This window comes from Pinus tabuliformis, chromosome 7 (assembly GCF_031772625.1).
Source record: "Pinus tabuliformis cultivar Carrire ecotype Pingquan chromosome 7, CPIR1, whole genome shotgun sequence".
In the NCBI taxonomy this organism is placed as follows: domain Eukaryota; kingdom Viridiplantae; phylum Streptophyta; class Pinopsida; order Pinales; family Pinaceae; genus Pinus; species Pinus tabuliformis.
This window is the reverse complement of record NC_142293.1, coordinates 1190686247-1190707449: the sequence shown is the minus strand read 5'-3', so window position 1 is coordinate 1190707449 and position 21203 is coordinate 1190686247.

The following is a 21203-nucleotide window of genomic DNA, read 5'->3' as shown; positions in this document are numbered from 1 at the left end:
ACTACGCTGGTTCATGGGTTTACCTGGGAATAGTATCACCACTTGGGCTCAGATGCAGCAAGCTTTCAACACCAAGTACCGGGATTACTGTAGGTCCAAGGAAACAAAGGGGGAAATCTTTCGGATGTCCATGGGAAATGATGAGTCCTTAGAGGATTATGAGGAGAGGTTCCAACTAAGCTATAAGCGGGCCAGGTGCACACTTGACCCTGAATCCCTCAAGTTGGTCCTGCTCCGAGGAGTCCCTGAAGACCTGTTAGATACCCTTCACATGTTAGCTGGGGGGGACATTTACCAACTGCCTTATGAGGACATCAAGACAGTGTTTAGAAACCACTCCAGGGCAGCTCGGAAACGAGGTAGAGGAAACCACCTCTCCACTAGTGTCCCTTTCTCCAAACATGAGCTTGCAAATCAATTAGAAGATCTTAAGAGTGAGGTGAGACAAACCATCCATGTAGCCTAACACATTCAGGATTCAGCAAAAGAAAGAAGAGGCTGAGAGAGCCTTGGCTGTCTTCTGCCCTAGGTGCACAAGGAGGCACCCTAAGAACGAATGTCCATTGCATTCGGTTGAAGTGTGTTTCGTTTGTGAGGAGGACCATCCCACAAATCAGTGTCCAACCTTACCTGGGTTTAAAGCCATGTACCAAGGGACAGAAGCTCCCACAGAGCCTCTCTATTACCTCAACCAAAGGAGGCCACAGGGATCTAGACCTTATCAGCAGGGGATGCAAGGGGCATCTCAAGCTTATTACAGCCCCAACCAATCGACCCCTATGCCTTCCTGGGGTCCCCCTGCTCATCCTTCATGGTCCATGCCTCCTCCATGGTCTTATCCACCTCAGTACCCCTCTCAACCTACTTCTCATTCATATCACTCACATACCCAGCCTCAGCCTCAATGGAATGCACCTCAGTCGGGGTGGAGGCCCCAATACAACACTCCTCCTGCCATCTTGCCTCCACCACCAGTTCAACCTCAGCCATTACCTCCTGCTCCTCCAAGGCAGCCTCAAATGCCTGCTCAACCGAACCCGAACCCCAACAATAGACAGGCCCAGCAGGTATACACTGGGGAAACCTCATGCCCTACCTATGCTGTGGAGATCCAGGAGATCAATCTTCGATCTGGAAAGACTCTACCAGATCGCCAACCTCCTCCCCCAGAGGATGAGGAAGATAAACAGGAAAGTGAACCAAAGGCTATTCCACCCTTCCTGAGAGACTAACAGCCACCACACAACCCAACCCAGAGGAGGAAGAGCTTTTGGGTGAGCTCAAGCAGTTGTGTGTAAAAATACCACTTCTCCAGGCCATCAAGGATGTACCAATATACAACAAGCTGGTTAAGGAGAAGTGTTTCAAACACCCAGGCAGACGGAAGAAAGATGCCTCAACTATCAATGTCATAGGACAACTGTGTGACCTTATGCTAGGACAAGTCATCTGCCCAAAGTACCTAGATCCTGGAAGTCCTGTAGTAGATGTTCACATCAATGGCACCATTATACCTCACACCTTGATTGATCTGGGGGCTGCCATTAATGTGATGACCAGGGATACCATGCTTAAGCTTAATCTTCAGGGTTCCTTGAGGAAGACCTCAACAGTACTGCAATTAGCAGATCGCTCCACCGTGACGCCCGAAGGGATTGTGGAGGATGTCTTGGTCTCTATTGACTCTTGGGAATACCCTGCAGACTTCCTGGTTCTGCAACCAAAGGCCAAACTTACTGGATATCCTCTCATTTTGGGAAGGCCTTGGTTAGCTACTGCAGATGCTTACATAAGTTGTCGTGCAGGAAACATGACCATCAAAAATGGTCCCATGTCCAAGCAGCTAGTCCTATACCCTCCTGCCCAACCCTCCTTGGAGCATGACTTACCACTCTGGTTGGAAGAAGGGGAGGAAGATGAGGTGTATTCAGCACCTCTGTGCACATTAGATACCACTAGAAGAGACCCCCCAACCGAGGATGACTTGATCGAGACCTTGATCCAGAATCCACCTTCCAGTGCACTACCCTTAGAGAAATTGGTGGAGGATGCCCAAGCTAGCACCTTAGTGGATCTTTGTACAACCAACCCTGTTACTCCCAGAGTCAAGAATGTGGAGTTCGGCCCTGAGAAAGCATTGAAGATCAACTCCTCCCTATCTCCTTCCCAGGAAAAGGAGCTGTGCAGTCTGTTGGCCAACCACCTTGATGCTTTCGCTTGGAGCTATAAGGAAATGAAAGGAGTCCATCCTTCGGTCTGTACCCATCATATATACATCAAAGAGGATTGTAAACCGGTTAGGCAACCTCAGAGGAGAATGAATCCAGCCCTTAAGGACATTGTTAAGGAAGAACTGCAAAAACTGTTGGATGCCGGATTCATTTACCCCATCTCAGATAGTGAATGGGTGTCCCCTCTAGTGTTGGTTCCCAAGAAAAATGGGAAATGGAGAATCTGTGTGGACTACCGAGAACTGAACAAAGCTACCAAGAAGGACCATTTCCCTCTACCTTTCATAGATCAAGTGTTGGATGGACTGGCAGGAAAGAAGTTCTTCTCTTTCCTGGATGGGTTTAGCGGGTACAATCAAATCCAAATCAGCCCGGAAGACCAAGATAAGACCACCTTCACTTGTCCTTGGGGTACCTTTGCCTATCGAGTCCTTCCCTTTGGGCTATGCAATGCTCCTGCTACCTTTCAGAGAGCTGTCTTGAGCATCTTCTCGGAGCTGGTCCATGATGCAGTAGAAATCTATATGGATGACTTTACTCCTTATGGGGCCAACTTCCAGGAAGCATTGTCCAACCTGGGGAAAGTCCTAACCAAATGCACCGAGATGAACTTGTCCCTTAGTCCTGAAAAATGTGAATTCCTAATGACTAAAGGGACCGTGCTAGGCCATACCATTTCTTGCCAAGGATTGCAGGTGGATCCTAACAAAATTGCTCTCATCAAGAGGGTTCCACCTCCTCAAAAGGTCAGGGATGTCCGGAGTTTCTTGGGATTAGCAGGATACTACCGGAGATTCATTAAAGATTTCAGCAAGCTAGCCTCGCCATTGTTTGGCCTGTTGGCAAAAGATGTGGAGTTTAATTGGACTGACGATTGTCAGAGGGCTTTAAATGAATTAAAGGACAATTTGGTGTCAGCCCCAATCCTGAGAGGTCCAAACTGGGCCCTACCTTTCCACATCCACACTGATGCCTCGAACAAAGCCATAGGTGCAGCTTTAGGACAAGTTGAGCAGAAACTTCCTTATGCCATTTACTTTGTTAGCAAAAACTTGTCCAAAGCTGAGCTGAATTACACTGTAACCGAGAAAGAATTCTTGGCTGTGGTCCATGCATTGAACAAGTTCCGACATTATATTACTGGTTACCAGACCTTTGTACATACTGACCATGCTGCTATTAGATATTTAATGAATAAACCAGATGTGAATGCTCGTATTATTAGATGGTTACTTTTATTGCAGCAGTTTGATCTAACCATTGTTGATAAACCAGGTAGAGAAAATGTTGTTGCTGACTTTTTATCTAGATTGGATTTGTCTGCAGATGAGGATGGAACAGTGGACGATCAGATGCCTGATGAACATCTGTTTGCTATTTCAGTACTCTCTCCATGGTTTGCTGATATAGCAAACTATCTTGTTTCAGCACAGTTCCCTCCACACCTATCTTCCAGAGAGAAGAGCAGAATCATCAGAAAAAGTGCCTCATTCACTTGGATCGGGGGAAATCTGTTCAAGCTTGGCCCCGATCAGATCTTAAGGCGTTGTGTAAGGGAGGAGGAAGTCTTTGATATCCTCCTCACTTGTCATGATGGGCCTTGTGGAGGGCATTTTGCAGCAAAGAGAACTGCCTTCAAGATCCTGCAGGCAGGCTACTATTGGCCCACACTTCATCAAGATGTCAGAAGATATGTCAGTCAGTGTGACCAATGCCAAAGAATGGGGAAACCGACCCAAAGGGATGAGATGCCTCTCCAACCTCAAGTGACTCTTGAGCCATTTGAGAAGTGGGGCATGGACTTTGTGGGCCCAATCAACCCCTCTTCGAGGCAAAGGACTTACATCATTGTGTTTACTGACTATTTGACAAAGTGGGCAGAGACCAAAGCAATCAAAGCAGCAACAGAAGAAAAGGTGGCCGAGTTCCTAAGAGAGAACATCTTCTATAAGTTTGGCTATCCAAGAGAGCTGGTCACCGATCAAGGGAGCCAGTTCACCTCCAACCTGGTTGAAGATCTCCTAGCTCATCACAAGATCAAGCATAGGACTTCCACCCCTTATCACCCTCAAGCGAATGGGCAGGTGGAAGTCACCAATAGAGCATTAGAGGGGATCTTGACTAAAGTGGTGAGCAGCAGCAGAAAGGACTGGGCAGATCGCCTGGTTGAAGCCACATGGGCTTACAACACCACTTGGAAGACCACCACCAGCTTCACACTGTATGAGCTGGTCTATGGGAAGAGAGCTTTGCTGTCCATTGAGTTTGAATACAACACTTTGAGGATGGCAGCTCAGCTGGATCTAGATCTCAGCCATGCACAACAAGAAAGGCTGTTGCAGCTGAATGGCCTGGATGAGCACCGCATGCAGGCCCTCCTTCACTCAGAAGTGGTTCAACTTCAGAGAAAGGTGTGGCATGACCAACATCTCCATGACAAGCAATTTCAGCCGGGAGATTGGGCTTTGTTGTATGACTCAAGATACAAAGATTTCAAAGGGAAGCTGAGAACCAGATGGCTAGGACCATATGCAGTAGAGAAATGCCATGACAATGGATCTGTCCTCATTCGAACCATTGATGAGGAAGCCATTCCCATGCTTGTCAATGGGCATCGGTTGAAGATCTACAGGAGACCTCTCTCAAGACAAGAGTTCATCAAAACTATGGAGAAATCTGTTTTGGTCATAGAGAAGGGTTCTGCCTCTGCTTTTGGCGTACCCTGAAGAAAAAATGAAAAAAAAAAAAGGAAAAGTAAATAAAGATCCTTGGGTGAAAACCTCTCTGAGGCGCCCAAGGCAGGTAGTAGGGGTGAAAACCTCATTGAGGCGCCCCTATTGTCTTTAAAAAAAAAAAAAAAAGAGAAAAGGTTGAAAAAGATCCTTGAGTGAAAACCTCTCTGGGGCGCTCAGGGCAGATGGCACGGGTGAAAACCTCTTTGAGGCGCCCCTGTTATCTTTCAAAAAAAAAAGAGAAAAAAAAGGGGAAAAAATAAAACACAAATAGAAAAATATGGTAAAAATTGCATGCAGGTTGCAGATGCTCTATGGAGAAGAGGAAGCCCTTCAACTCACAGCCAAGGGTCCTTATCATGCTGTCAAGGAACCTCACCAGCACCTCCTCCAAGAGCACCCATGTTTTTTCAAGGTATGTGCAATTTTATCATGGTTTGAATCTTCTACAGGAAGATGCTGTCTTTCTACAGGAAGGCGCAGTCTTTCTACAGGAAGGCGCGGATTTTCTACAGGAAAGTGCAGACTTTCTACAGGAAGGCCGAACTTTCTACAGGAAGCTCTATGTTCTACAGGAAACTTCCCGTAGGAGTTTTGGACGGCCAGAGTTCATCTTAAAAGGAGATTTCGCGACTATGGATTGGTTTGGATGCATGCAAGCCTCTGTTGGCATCCTTGCACGTTGCTGTCACCATGCTCCACCATCCTTGTCGACATGCGGCCAAGTCCCTGCACAAACAAAGAAGATCGATGAGTTCTCGCGGAAAAGCCATTTTCAAAGCTAAACAAATGCTGGATCTCATACCGCAGGCATCAAAGAGCTCCGGGAACGTGATTGAAAGGCCAGAACCGCCATCGTGCAGCATGCACCCAAGGAGAAAGGACTGTTACGAGACCCCTCGCGGGGATCCTGTAACAGTTCAACCTGCTCGAGTGGATACCATTCACAGCACTGCCATCTGAAATGAAACGCAAGCGCATGCAAGCAAAACATCCACTCCATCGTCGGCAGCCTGTAACCACGAGCCTCCGGGTCTGTGTAAGTCGCATGCAGCAGGTAGATCCCCTCACCATCGTCCAAGAATTGGAAAAATCGTGTGCAACCACGCAGTTAAGTGTCTCAACCCTTCCTTCCATCAAATCGCATGAATCTTACTTTGAAATTGTTTGCATGGCGTAAAATTGAATGGTTGAGCGGCCTTATGGCCAGTCGACTGGCCACGTCGGCTAGTTAAAGTGTAATTGGATGTGTGGGTGGCGGCCACAACAAAGAGAAGGAACTGCACGCACGTGAGAACACTCTCGTCAGAGCATGAGTTTAACAGGAAAAGGCGGCGGCAAATCTGTGGGAATGAATGTGGCAGCAAGTAAATACGCAGGCAAACGATGGATGACGTCACCCAACGGTCCGGCGGGGACAACTCATCCCCCGCGCCACGGATTGCGCCGATTCAAAATCTAATCGGCTAGATCATGCGCCTACATTTATAATCCAACACTTCAAACTCGGGTGGCTATTATGATCTCCTCTGCACTTTGATACGCCGAGCTGTTGGCTACCAGAACGCCGGTAAAGCACACCTCGAGCGCGGCCAACTACAGTCCTCCCCGAGAATTGCGCACGGCTTCTACAGGAACGCAGTTCTACAGGAGCGCAGTTCTACAGGAACGCAGTCTACAGGAACGCAGTCTACAGGAACACAGTCATCTACAGGAAAGCGGGTGCCTCACGAAAAAGGTGGCAAATTAAAGAGGTAACCCTGAACTCTTAATGTAGCTGGTTATTAGAAGTGGCAAGACCATCGTCCACAGTCGGGTCATAAAGATATTGGTGGAATTGTTGGTTGTTGTGCCTTTGCTACCATTCTACAGGATGTTGGTATAAGTAGACTGTGTTGAAATTTTGTATGTGCATGCTCTGTCTTCATAGACCAAATCTCTTTTGCCTCTACCACCTTTAATTAAAATGACCGTGTTCATCATGCCGGGTGGGTTTATAAGACGGGAACCCACTGATTCAACCAAACTAAGGAGAAACCCGGCAGTGGTAGAGCTCTTCACCAGAGCACAATGGATGCCTTTTTGTGATAAGCTGCAGGGTTACGATGATGAAGTGGCCGAAGAATTATTGCAGGCTCTGAAGCCTAAATCTCAGACATTGGCCACGGTAAACTTCAGAGGTCTAAGCCTCAAACTCACCCCAGAACATATCAGTCGGATCACAGAACTTCCTATGGGTCTGCCGTGGGATAAAGAGGAGAGAAAGCTGAGTCAGCAGGCAAAGAAGGAATTCTTCCCACCTGAGGAAGAATTCTCGGAGGACAAAAACGGGGTACGAAGAACGAGCCTGTCACCACCTTGGAACGAAGTCAGTTTGCAAATCATGAAATATATTACTTGTGAAGGTCGTTTCAGCATCGTATATGCATATCACTTTCGGCTGCTCACTGAGTTGAGGCACCGAATTGACCTTCCTGTAGAACAAAAACTGAGCATCCCTTATTACCTCCTGCAGTCTCTAATGGAGTGTGCTACAAAGCTGAGAGAGGGAATACCAGATCAGATAGCCCACCATGGGTTGATCAAGCTTCTTGTGGAGGATGCATTGCACTCATATAAGGTCCCCCTCTCATGGGAATCCTTCCGGAATTTAACAAAAGATGGGGATATTAAAATGTTGATCGAAGAAACGGGTTCCTCCAGCAGTGAGGAACACGAAGCAGTGGCCGAGGAACAGAGAGAAGAAGGCCAAGAGACCCCGACAACAGTACAGAAGGGAGAACGGAGGAAGAAGCATGAGGGAAAGGAGGACAAAGAAAAGGGTGGCACACCTATCCTGTCAGCAAGGGAAAAGAGGATGAAGAGCAGAATGGACAAAGCAGAGGTGGTCCACGTCAGCCCAAGTACCTCAACAGCACCTGCACCCAAAGCAAAAAGCAAAACTCAGGCAGGCAAGCAAGCAGAGGTGAAGACACCTGTGTCTACAGGAAAGAAAAAACAGGCTTCTACAGGAAGCCCGAAAACACAAACTCAGGCTTCTACAGGAAGCCTGAGAATCATTGAAAAACAGGCTTCTACAGGAAGCCCAAAAACAAAAACAAAGGCTTCTACAGGAAGCCCGAAGATCAGTGAGAAGCAGGCTTCTACAGGAAGCCCAAAAACAAAGACCAAGGCTTCTACAGGAAGCCCGAAGACAGAGGCAAGGGCTTCTACAGGAAGCCCGAAATTGGAAAAAGGGGCTTCTACAAGAAGCCCGAAAGTCATTGAGAAACAGCCTCCTACAGAAAGTCTGACGACAGAGAGAGGGCCTTCTACAGGAAGCCCAAAAGCGGGAAAGAAAGAATCTTCTACAGGAGGCCCGGAAGTGGGCAAAGCAGGGTCTTCCACAGGAAGCCTAAAATCTGAAAAGGAGGGGCCCTCTACAAGGAGCTCTGAGAGAGCAAAACGCAAGAAAGAGAAGGCTGGCATTCTCGAAAAGGAGGCAGCAGCGGCGCTGGCTGCCCTCAGTACACCTCCAAAACCGAAGGAGAAAAGGGAGAGGGAGACCCCTCTACCATCTGAAGCCAGGAGAAGCAAGAGGATGACCACGGGCAAGCCACAGCCTCCACCCAGCAGCCAAACCATTTCAGGGGATGTCCCTACTTCACCCAGTGCAAGGACCCCCTCTAAAACATCAGCCACCCCCGAAAAGGGGAGCCCAAAAATAACTTCCTGGACACGAAAAATAGGCCAGTCGCCTTCCGAAGCCCGGCTCAAGGAAATAGGAAAGGGAGAGGAAGCATCACCTTCGTCACCACCAGGGGCAGCAAAGACAGGGCCGCCAAAAACGGGAAAGGAAGAAGTGCCACCCTCAGCAGAAAAGGCAGAACCACCAAAAACAGGGAAGGAAAAGCATGCTCCAGGCTCTAGTTCTCGGCCAAAGACGAGGAGCCAGGGCAAAGTTGCTCAAGGATGAGCAAATAGTTTAGCTGGGGGGTGATGATGAGCCCCAATTTTTGGTACAATTTGGGCTCATTTCGCCTACTTGCTCTGCTCAAACCATTCATTTTTTATTGCTTATGCATTCATTTCTTGGTTTATTCGTGTTGTTTGTAGGAAGAAGGGTAGACATTCTATCTACGTGACTAATGCATGATGATTTCAGGTTTTGGCATTAAAAAGGGAGCAAAGACTACGAAGAAGGAGACAAAGAGACAATGAGGTGGCACTGCTGGTTTTTAGGAGAGGATGTCCACGGTCTTGGGGACCTTCCTCGTGATTCCCATCATAGCTCCGAGCTCCAATCCATCTCCCCACCGAGCTTAGAGGCAGCCAGCTGTTCTACAGGAACAGCAGTTATAACTGTTCTACAGGAACAGTAGTTATGACTGTCCTACAGGATCAACTGTTAAACTTCAGTTGGACAGCCGAGCTCCTAAAGTCAAGGACACCTGTTGGATGATCGTTTTTGCATAAATACTGAGGTCATAGCCTTGGATAGAAGCTTTTTGAACCTTGGTATTATTCTTGTAATTTGGAAGTACGAGCTACAGCTCGGTTTTGTAAGCCAATTTTGGCATGTCATCAGACTTTCGTTTATGAATAAAGGCAGTCAGATTTTGGTCTCATTCTGAGTTTCTAAGGGAGCTATAGCTCTCAGGTTAGGGCCCAACCTGAGAGCAATAGATCTCCTCGGTGTTGTAATGTGTTTGCATTTCGTTCCAGCACTTTGAGTTTGTTTACTTTCACATGCAATTCGAATTTACAGTTTGTTAATTTAGTCTTTTTCATGAGCTTAGATAGGATTAGTTTATGGTGATTTGCTTTCAATTGCTTAAGTTCGATAGGAGGATAGTTATAAATCATTGGAGCTCCAGCAAAAAGGTTGTAAACGCTCACTGCCATCTCTCTTAGGGATTGGGGTGCAGTCCATGACCAACCACCAAAAAGAAACGCAGTTCTTCTCACTTCCATGCAAGCTGCAACATATACACTTTCGTTGAAGATCCGCCCCTGCATTTTTGACATGGAACCATACTTCCACATTTCACTTCCACGCATAAGTTTCATTTCTTGTTTTCCATTTCTTTTCATAGGTTTCATGGCACAGTTATCATAGGTTAATGAATTTCTCGTTTTGGTGCATAATTCATTTGTTTCATTTACGCTGCTCCTTATCATCCCACTTTCTTCTTCTTCATCTTGATCTCTCCTCAAGCCCTACTCAGCCTCTGACCAACTCATTTACCCTCCAACTCATTCATTTTCCACATAGCTCCATCTACTTCAACTTTCGTTGATCCCATCCTTCCAACCATCAAAACCTCTGCATACACTCTTCCTCCATCTGATTCCTCTGCTCCTGAGCCCTCACCAGCTCCATCTCCATCCCACCTATCCTTCCACACCACTCCAACACTCCACCATCTCCCAAAACTTCCACGGCCAATCATCTTGTAGAATTGCACAGACTTCCTGTAGAAACCCCTGAGTTTCCTGTAGGATCCCCTGCAGACTTCCTGTAGAAACCTACAAACTCAGTTGCTGAGCATCCGAACGTGGTAGGCTTCTGTGGACTGATGCTGGAGACCCTCTGGGACCTCCCTTAGCCATCCTGACCTTGCCCATGCTGTCCTTCCATTCCAATCGCTCCTGCACAACCAAACCCTAATCAAAAGCATCATCACAATAAATCCAACCACTTAATGAAAAAGTACAAAAACATGATCTTTCAGATGCAAGTAGCTTAGATGCATGTATTTCAGTTCACTGCAAGTAATGGCATTATTGGTAGTTGTTTCATTCACAGTTTTGTATAGTTAGGGTCTAGCTAGTCAAATTAGGGTTTCCTAGGGTTTCCATGCTTTATTGGTTTTCAATTTCCTTCTGCAATTAGACTAGTCTCCTTTGAGTTAGCTTTCGCCCATCATTGATAAAGCTTCTTCTGTGAGCCTATAGAAGTTGGCTTGAGCCCTAGCGGACTTGTGCCAGCTGACCAAGTGACAGCTGCGACAAGAGCTAGTACTTGTGCATACAGCACCGTCGCTTCCAAGTTTGTACGAACTACCGGGTCGATAAAATTAAGAGACAGGAAGCTCCAGGAGTTGTAGCATTATTGCTACAATACTGGAGCCCACCCGCTGCCACCCGCCGGAGTCATGTCGTCGACATGTTCAAGAGTATAATCCTTCTACAGTTTACACCCTCGCCTTCTCCTCTGATACTTTGTTTCACCATCTACCACTTGTTCCTTATCTCATGTCGTTGATGGGGGAAACATTATGGCCCTTCTGTGACGGGTCGTCTCCTATCGACATCAGCGCATATCCAGGAGATCGATCTAGAGATCCCCTTTGGTACCTTAGAGCTTGCATGCCTCAATGGCAAGTTCTTCACACCTGATGGTCAACTTTCATCATTGGTCGTCGATTGGGTGATTCCACGAGTGTTCGACTCCAGCTTTCATTTCACACTTCGTGGATTGTGCTAGACAGTACCTTGAGAACCATTGGCATTATTGGTGGTTTCTCTCGCGCTTGTTAATGGTTTTTCTCATTGACCGGTAATCAAGCGATTTTCTATCATTCTCGACTTTAGCACATTTATTCACATGTTAGGATTTGTACTATGATTGGATGGATTCAAGACCCCGAACTTAGATTACATATGTTCAGGCTGCGTGGATTGGTTTATGATTACATGAATCATTGATGGATGGCTGCGACCATACCTTTGTCATTATCATGGTCACATTAGCCAGATGGCTGCATCCATACCACAGACCTATTTCGTATGTCTTTTGGATGGTTGTGCCCATGCCTAGACTACATGTACTTCATTATTAGAGATATCAGTTGTACTTGCATGCAGGTTCTTCCAAATGGTGTTACAGCTCAGCCAGTTTCGTAAAGCATTTCACCCCTCCCACTCTCTCGGGCTTCATACTTTAGGGGGCATCTGTTACACAGTAATTTGTCACTGTCTTCACTCCAGTCTTCCTACTGTGTCATGTGTCCAAGTCAAATATGCTCACATTAGACAAATGCTCTCTGATGTTGCCAAATGACCCACTTTTCCTAAGTTATCTACCTCATCACAGTTATGGGCTAAAAAAACGCGTTGAAGGGTGCTCCTAAATAGTCCAAAAGTGTTGCCATCATGGAAGTACACCTGATTCCCGCGATGGTCTAATTTTATATGCCAGTGCAAGGTTTCTTGCTGTATTTAGCGATGACCTAACTAGCCACATTATTCAATAGCAATGTCAGCGTAGAAGATCAGTTATGCCCCCGCGATGATCCAGATTGGGCGAATTTGTTCTAGCAGTCGGCCTTCCAGATGACTCCAGACCTGGTTGTTGGCTTAGTTTGTATCGCCCTCCTTTCTCTGGCATGGTTGTTTCATCATTTGTGCTACCTTCCTTGGAGATAAGCTCACTCTTCCATCTTTCATGGAGACTCCTTCTCCTATTTAAACTCTCACCATTGCTATGCATTGCTAGTTTCTAATAGTTGGCTAGTGGAGCAGTGTTGTTAGTGTTTGTGAGTTTGCTAGATAGCTGGTGTGAGTGTGACAAGTGTGGGATTGTTGATAGCGTGTGGAAGGTTGTGAAGTTCCCTTAATCTTGTGTAAAACTTATGAGTGAGAGAGCTCTTATATGTTGGGAGATCCATCTTCAAAGAGTGAATGCTTGAGGAACATACTGGCTAGATCCCTCTGAGAAGGCTTGCGACATCAAGACTTTGGTTGTAAGCTTACTCTTATTTCATTATTAATACAATCAATGATGTCTTCCTATGTCTTGTATGTAATGCGCTTGATAGCTCATGACTTCTTGACTTTGTGAGTAAACAGATCATTGTTCTTTCCAGTTACGTGCTTTGTTGTACTTCCTTTGCATTGTTTCAGGTTGATCACTCATTAGGAGAGGGAAGCGGAAGGTAGGGCAGCGCAACAAAACTCCATTGACCACCAATTGAGGTAGGCCTCCAACTATGAATGTTTAAGGAAAGCTATTGTTGATGTCCTTGTTTGTGACTAGACCCACTCTAGGGCTAGAGGGGTTGCCTCTGTCCGCAGAGGGAACACTTTCCTGCATCACAACTAGACCCACTCTAGGGCTAGAGGGGTTGCCTCTGTCCGCAAAGGGAACACTTTCCTACATCACAAGTTGGTGACTCCATTGGGGAAGTCCTTTTTATGTTTCTTCTCTTTTTTGCTCTTGTTTTGGTTTTGATCTAGTGTCTCTTGAATTTTGGGGTAAGCTATCAGTCTTTTGGGTCACCTGGGTCAATCTGGGAAATCCCTTTATTATCTGTGCAATAGGATAGTCTTTGTTTGGGATTTTTTGGTTTATCTTTCATTGTTTTTAAGATTGTCACTGAAAAAATTTTAACAGTCACGCCAACGTCGCCTTGTCTCTGTTGTAAAGTTCTTTGCATCGCTGAATCCTGTCGTACAGTCGCGATGACTCCTAAAATTTGCCTATCGCGAAAGAGACGTGTACTCTCGCGACGAAATTGCTCTATTGCTACAGCTAGTGGCTGATCATCCATAGTTGCTAGTGTTATGCCCGCAACAATTCCTATAGAGTTTTTTTTTCAATTCTACCTCTTGAATTCACCAGTCATGTTGATCCCCTGTTATCTTTCTCTTGCCCATTAGCTTGTTTTTGATTGCTTATGGTTAAGGTACTCTCACTTTGGTTTTATTGAATGGTTCTTGCATTTTGGCTTTGTGACCTAGTTTGTTCTTTCAAATTCTTGAATTACTTGACTCGGTTGCTTATTTGCCCAAGGTTTGTTTGCAACCTTCTTATTGATTTGTTTAAGGCTTCTCCATTGCTTGTTTGTTTCTGGTTGATTTTTAGTGACAATTATTGAACCAATCTTTGGTATTGATTCAATTTCTTTTCACTGTCGAACATAGATCACAATTGTTTGGATTGACCGGTTTCACACTTGCCTATTTGTTTCTTTTAAATTCAAAACAATCAAAATCAAAATACTGCATTCTTTTAGTATACGAAAGTGAAGGTGTATTTTCATTTCAAGTTTGCATGTTGGAAAGAAAATAATAAAATCTATTATTAGTAGTGTCCATGCACTGTAGGGTTGGTGTGTTTATGCATTGTGTCTCTTAGCTTATCTCGGTTTTTCTTGGTTTGGGAATGATCTCTCTACCCTCTTTTAGGTAGGTGTTCATTGAAGTAAAAGATTCTTTACTCATTCTAGCTGCATCCTAAGTTTTTGTATACATACGGTAAGGCCTGAAAACTGAAACTTAATTCAAGATCAACTCTAAAATGAACTGAATGAACTTAACAATGCATTGGAACATAACACACATTATTTAGAGGTCTAGGCTAGAGACGTGCTCCGCCGTCATTAAATCTAGTCACTATTGTTTTCACTTAAGGTTGGGTGACTACTCCTTCTGTGACTCAATAGCAGTCTAGTACGGAATTGTGCTCCCAGTACCGTCGAGTATATTTTGGGAGACCCCACTAGGTTATCAACCTATATCCCTAGGAAGCCGTGTCTGTTGCCTTGCAAACTGTAATGAACCAAACACAGCATTCGGGAAGATTGACTGCCGTATGGAAAGTCCTTGGGTTTCATATGATCTCCAAGGTGTATATGCAGTTTTACGGGATGTTTGGTAAACCTTTTTCCTAGTTTCTCCAGAGTAGTCACTTTCGTTCCTTTTTGGACTTCTTAAAAGAAAAGGTCCATCTGAGCACTTGTCCTTTTAGGCTCATTAAATATTCGAAGGCGACTAGACTCATATTTTCGTCCTTTTCTCGACTCTTTAAAGACAAAAAGGTCAAGTTCTGTTCTTGTGTCTTAAAATTTATTTGGCCACGTTCACACTTACCCTGTTAGATCTTGTTGCGTTTTATTTTGTGTAGGGTTGTTTTTCCTTACTTGATTAGTTTTCCCTAGGGATTTTGAGTTAAATCATCCTGGCAGAATCACCGATCCCATCTCCCATTCCAATTGACCAAGAATCTCCATCTTCTGTCGCTCCTGAGGTACCAATTTCTAGTGATACTCTTCCTGTTATTTCGAGTATCCAACCGCTTAACTCTTGCGCTCCGAAAGACAAGTCTTACAATATTCATTGGAATCCTGTTTGGGAGCCTTCCGAAGAATACTTTCCCCTTACTCCTCCTGGTGTTTCGGTCCCAATGTCTTCTTCTGACATGGATGAGATGAACCCCGTCACGAGTGAAGAGTCCTTTATGGCAAGTGGTGAAATTCTTATACCTACAGAAACTTCACCCTTCCGTGTCACCTCTCTTGGTATCACGTTGCCTCTACGCTATAATGCTCTGGCTGATATCATGGGTTCTAGGTCTCCCCTTACGAGTTCCATGTGGTCTCGCACTGTCACTCCAACTTCGGGACCTTTTACTCCCCAGATTCACAATGTAACTGTCACATCCATCCCGACTATTCCAACCGTTTGTGTGGCTTCCTCAACCCCCATTGTTAGTGTCGTCACTACATCTTCAATTGTGACCACTGTTGCTAGACCTTGCACAGGTCCTTCAAATAGCGGCCCTTCGACACCTATATCTGGGGTTGTTGACCCTAGCCTTAATGCCCCACCTTCTTCTGGTTCCATTCTAGCAGGGGGGCATATGATCAATATCTCCAAGCTCTTCAGAATCCGGATCCACAAAATCCATTCCACTATTATGATTCTCGGGGAGCCCATATCTACCACCCTGGACCCATAGCATCTCAGCCTGTGGTTGAGGTCTCGGTTTTGTTATATGTTGCTTGGGGTACCATGGCTTATCACAGTGGCCAAGCACAGTCCTCAAATTTTCAAGGTCCACCCTATGGGCAGTCGTACTACGAGCAACCTTATCCAGGGAAACCTATTGGCCCACAAGGACAACTCATTCAAGGACAACCTTCGGCCTTCGATGGGTCTTCTTTCACATACTTAAGGCAACCTTCTGGTAACCCAGGACAACCTTACATCTAACAAGGCCAACCCAGTACCCAGTAAGGCCACCTTTCTGGACAAATTGGCCAGCCTCAAATTCAACAGGGCCAACCAATTGTTCAGCCTACTCAACCATCTGGTCAATCTGGACAACCTTCGGTTGTGCAAGGTCAACCCAATACCCAGCAGGTTCAAACTTTTGGGCATATGGGCCAACCTCAACCTCAACCGGGCCAACCTTCTAGCCAGATGGCTCAACCTCTGTTTTCTCAAGGACATCCGATTGGGCCTGCTCAACCGAGCACTCAAACACTCATTGCTTCTCAACCTCTACCCGGTTTTCAGGCCCAATCTAGGATCCAGACCCAATCCGGTCTCCAAATTCAGGTTGGATCCCAAACCCAATCTATTTATCAAATGTAGTCTGGTCCCCAAGCTCAGTTTGGAGCACAGTCACCTTATGGCTTTCAGCAGTCCCAAGGGCATACTCAATTTTCCCCATACCAAAATTATCAATAGCCACAGGTTAATTCTTATCAGAATTTCTAGCAACCATATGTTGCTCTTGCAGGCCAAGTTTGTAATCAGTGGAATGTTGGGGGTGAAATCCAGGGTCAACCATCTAGTTACAGTTATAATCCCTATGGAAAAAATTCCCTACGGACAAAACCCTTATGGGCCAAGTCCATCTAGACAAAATCAATGGGGACAACAAGGAACTGGATGGAATTCTGGTGCTACTTCTTACCCACAGCCTCAGATGTCCTTGAACCCTCAATTACCCTTTTTAGCAACGTTGGACTTACCGGATGTGTCCAAATTGACAAATGATCCCATTCTTCATAATCAGTTTTGGCCACCGGTTCCAACTAAAATTCCAGGTGATTGTCCCAAGTTTGATGGTAAAGCTGGAGAAGATCCCCAAGCTCATTTCATGACTTATCATCTATGGTGTTCGTCAAATTCATGGCTTGATGAGTCAATCCGATTCCACCTTTTTCAACGGACTCTCAATAGCTCTGCCACAAAATGGTATATTGAGCTAGCTCGCGGATCTTTTCAAGACTTTAACTCACTGGCTATGGAATTTTTAACTCATTTTTAGTTGTCGATTCGATATGAAACAGGCACACATCTCCTGACATCCTTGAAGCAGAACACAGCCATGCATATCTCTGATCATATCCATGAATGGAGGAGACATCGCCATTTGACTAAGTTCTGGATTCTCGATCAGCTTTTGATTGAATGGTTCACAACCTCATTTGTCGGTTTGATAACCCGGGACATTGCTATGGGGGCATGTGTAACTGAAGAGAAAGCTATTTTGCGTGCTCAGTACCTTGACTTGGTTTACTCCCACTCTGGTACACTATATGATTATTTTCCTGATGCTCCAAGACCTAGAACTTCCAAAGCCCTGTCAACACCATCTGTTGACGGTGTCATCAGTTCTGTCAATACATCCTCTAAGAAATCTTTTGCGAACCCTGGGAAGCAAAATCCGAATGCTTCGAATGAAAATGATTCTCAGGCCTTATCCAATTTTGGTAACACTTCTGAGGTTAACACCATTCAGTCCACCACAACAGACAAAACTTCAAAAGGAAAGAATAAGGCCGATCAACCAAAGCAAGATTCCCCTAAACCTCCACCTGAGGAAGGTGCCAAACGCAAGCCTAAGTATCGTTGCCTTATTTGTGACGAGGATCACTATACTAAAGATTGCCCAAGGTGGTCTGAAGTTAGTCGTTTGTTAAAAGGTGCCTCTGGGACTCTTGTCGTGCTCAAAGAGCCTTTTCCCTCACAACAAACCGAAATGGTGGCTAATCCATCTCTATCTTCCTCTCCCTTTGTTTCTTAGGTATTTATGGCTGGGACGATTCCCGTCCACATTAGTACTCAGTCAAAAGAGTATCCTTCACCTGCTAGGAAGGAAACTGAGGTCCCCTCTTATGCTCCTCCATCTAGCTCTGGTCCCCTCCATGTCGAGCGACCTAGTACTGAGGCGGTCATCTGACCTCGTCCTAAAGGTGTACTCCAGAAGTCTTCTTACAACCCTAATGCTCGTGTTGCTCAGCACTATAGCATCGTTGAGGACTTAGCCTAGGCTCCGTCAGCTATGTCTGCATTAGAGGTACTCCAGAGCTCCCCCTCTCAGAGGAAGTCCTTGCTATCGGCCATCGATGGCATTGACCCGACCGACTCAGATTTGATCACTTTTTACCTAGAGAGTCATGTATTGAGACTGCCTCACCAAATTTCCTTCCTTATTCAGGTCATCATCAATTATAAAACTATTCACTGCACAGTCATTGATGAAGGCGCTTATAGTTGCATTATGTCTATTGCTTGTTGGAAGGCTATCAATTCCCCAACTCTGAGCCAGTCTCCCATGACCTTGGAAGCCTTTGATGGGAGAGAGTCTCGTCCTTATGGTATACTCCAGCGCCTGCCTATTACTCTGGAAGGGAAGATGGTTGAAGTGGAGGTCGAAGTTGTCAATGCCAATTTAACTTACAACCTCCTTTTAGGATGAAGCTGGACATATGCCATGCGAGCCATGGCTTCATCTCTATTTTGTGTTATTCGTTTTCCTCATCAAGGGAAAATTGTCATGGTAGACCAGTTGTCCTTCTTTGCCTCTTCCTCCTCTGATGGCAATGTGCCTTTCGTGGAGCATACCTCCATTCCATGTGAGAGTGTGGGTGTTGGACTCTTTAAAGATCCTGCCCTTATGGGTGTTTTTTCACTCCCACCTCCCAACATCGCTCCCACTAATATGATTTTTGTTCACTCTGATCCTTGGGTTCTTCCTCCTGTTGATCAGGTAGAATCCTGGGGCAATGTGACGCCATTGAGTCCTGCTGAGCTCAACTACATCGAAATTGTTTCTCTATCGGCTTCATCTCCTAAATATACTCCTTTGAGTAGGGCTCTCGACTTGTACGTTCAATCCCATTGGCTCAGAGATGGTGCTTCTTCAGACCCTCTACAGGGAACTTTTCCTTTTGATGAAGCAATTACTGAGACTATGTCTTTTGAGGAACCCCCTTGGTCCGATCATCACCATTGTTCCTCGTTTCTCCCTACCCATCGAGAAATGCTTACTTGTCTTGAGCAGTTTGCTCCTTGTCTCCCCTACCAACCCCTTCAGAAACCCATCCAAATTCATCAAGTTTCTTCTGAAGGGAACATGGGAACATTATGCAAACTCAACCAATCGACATATCTATTAAATCCGGGATTTTCGAGCACATTCATGTTGCAGTAACTTGTACTCCGAAGGAGATTCAGCTTTATACTGATCTTTTTTACGAATTTCGTGATGTATTCACTTGGTCTTACAAAGAGATGCCTAGCATATATCCTAACATCGTAGTGCATGAAATACCTATGTATCTAGGTGCCAAACCTGTTCGATAGCATCTACGCCCCATGAACCCCCGAAAGGCTACAAATATTAAAGCGGAAGTCGAAAATATTCTTAAGGCTAGCTTTATTTACCCTATCCTGCTCACAGATTGGGTTTCTAATATTGTCCCTGTGACTAAAAAATAGTGCACTATTAGGGTATGTGTTGATTATCACGACATTAATCGTGCCTGTCCCAAAGACAACTACCCTACACCTTTCATTGACCAGCTCATTGATGAGTGTGCCAGGAGTGAGATGTATTCATTTATGGACAGCTTTTCTGGTTATAACCAGATTAATATCTCACCTGCGGATCAACACAAGACCGCCTTTATTTGTCCGTGGGGCACTTTCTCTTATAAAAAACTCTCGTTCGGTTTAAAAAATGCTGGTGCTACCTTCTAGCGCGCAATGTCTTACATGTTTCATGATATTTGACACATTGTGCAACCTTACCTGGATGACCTTCCGGCTCATTTAGCGAAACGCCAAGACCATCCAAACCACCTTCGCGAAATTTTTCTTCACTAGCGACACTATTGTATCCGTCTTAATCCGCATAAGTTTTTCTTCTGCGTGGAATCCAACAGACTTCTCGAGTTCATCGTCTCCTAGGAGGGTATCCATCTAGATCCCCTTAAAGTTGAAGCCATCCTGAATCCCCCTCCCCCTGCTTCTTTGCAGCAATTTCAGAGTTTGTAGGGTAAAGCAAATTTTCTACGCCGATTCATTCCAAATTATGCTAAAGTGGCCAAAGGCCATATGCGGTTATTAAAGAATGACATCCCTTTTCTTTGGGATACCACTGCACAAGAGTCGTTCGAGCACCTCAAGGCCCTCCTTGTTTTTGCTCCGTTGTTACGTCCACCTGATTATCACCGTGACTACACTCTATATTTAGTCGTTGCCGATACCGCCATCGGCATGGTTCTGGTCCAATACGATGATGATGGTACTGAGCATGTCGTTTACTATCTCAGTCACAATTTACTTGATACGGAAACTCGATATGCCTATGTCGAGAAGTTGGCATTGGCCGCTATTTGTGCCGTCCAACGTTTCCGCCACTATATATTATTGCACACCACGATGGTGATTTATGATTGCAACCCAATGACATACATCTTGTCACGTCAGTTACTGGGGGGAAAATACTCAAAGTGGATCGTCATCCTTCAAGAGTTAGACTTGGAGTTTACTACAACCAAGTCTAAGAAGTCCCTCATCTTCGCTGAGCTACTTTTCTCCCTACCATCTGTTACCGTGCCCTCCCGGTTAAAGGACCATATTCTGAATGAATCTCTATTCTTGATTAGTACCCTCGATCCTTGGTACAGGGATACTATTTTCTATCTTCAAACGTCCTCTTTTCGTCCTGATTTGTCCAAGGATGCTCGGCGATGGATTCGCCATCATTCTCAACCTTATCGCATTATTGAGGATACCCTGTACCGTCTCAGCGCCGACTCTATTCTCCACTGATGTTTAACATTTGAGGAAGCCGAGTGAGTTCTAAATGATTGCCACTCTGGCGACAGTGGTGGTCATATGTCCGGGTATGCTACTGCTCAAAAGATCCTTCGTGCTAGTTATTTTTGGCCTTCTATTTTTAAGGATTGCATTCTTTCCATCTTCTCTTGTCACAAGTGCCAAATCTACCAACGGAAGATGTTCACGTGTCCTACTCCTTTGCACCCTTTCGTTACCGTCGGCCCTTTTCCATAATGGGGCATTGATTATATGACCTGTAACCCTCGATCGGCCAGGGGACATGGGTATATCATCGTTGCCGTCAATTATTTCACGAAATGGGTTGAGGCGATGCCTACACTATCCGATGACGGTCAGACAGTGGTGTAATTTTTATTCAATCATGTCATTTCAC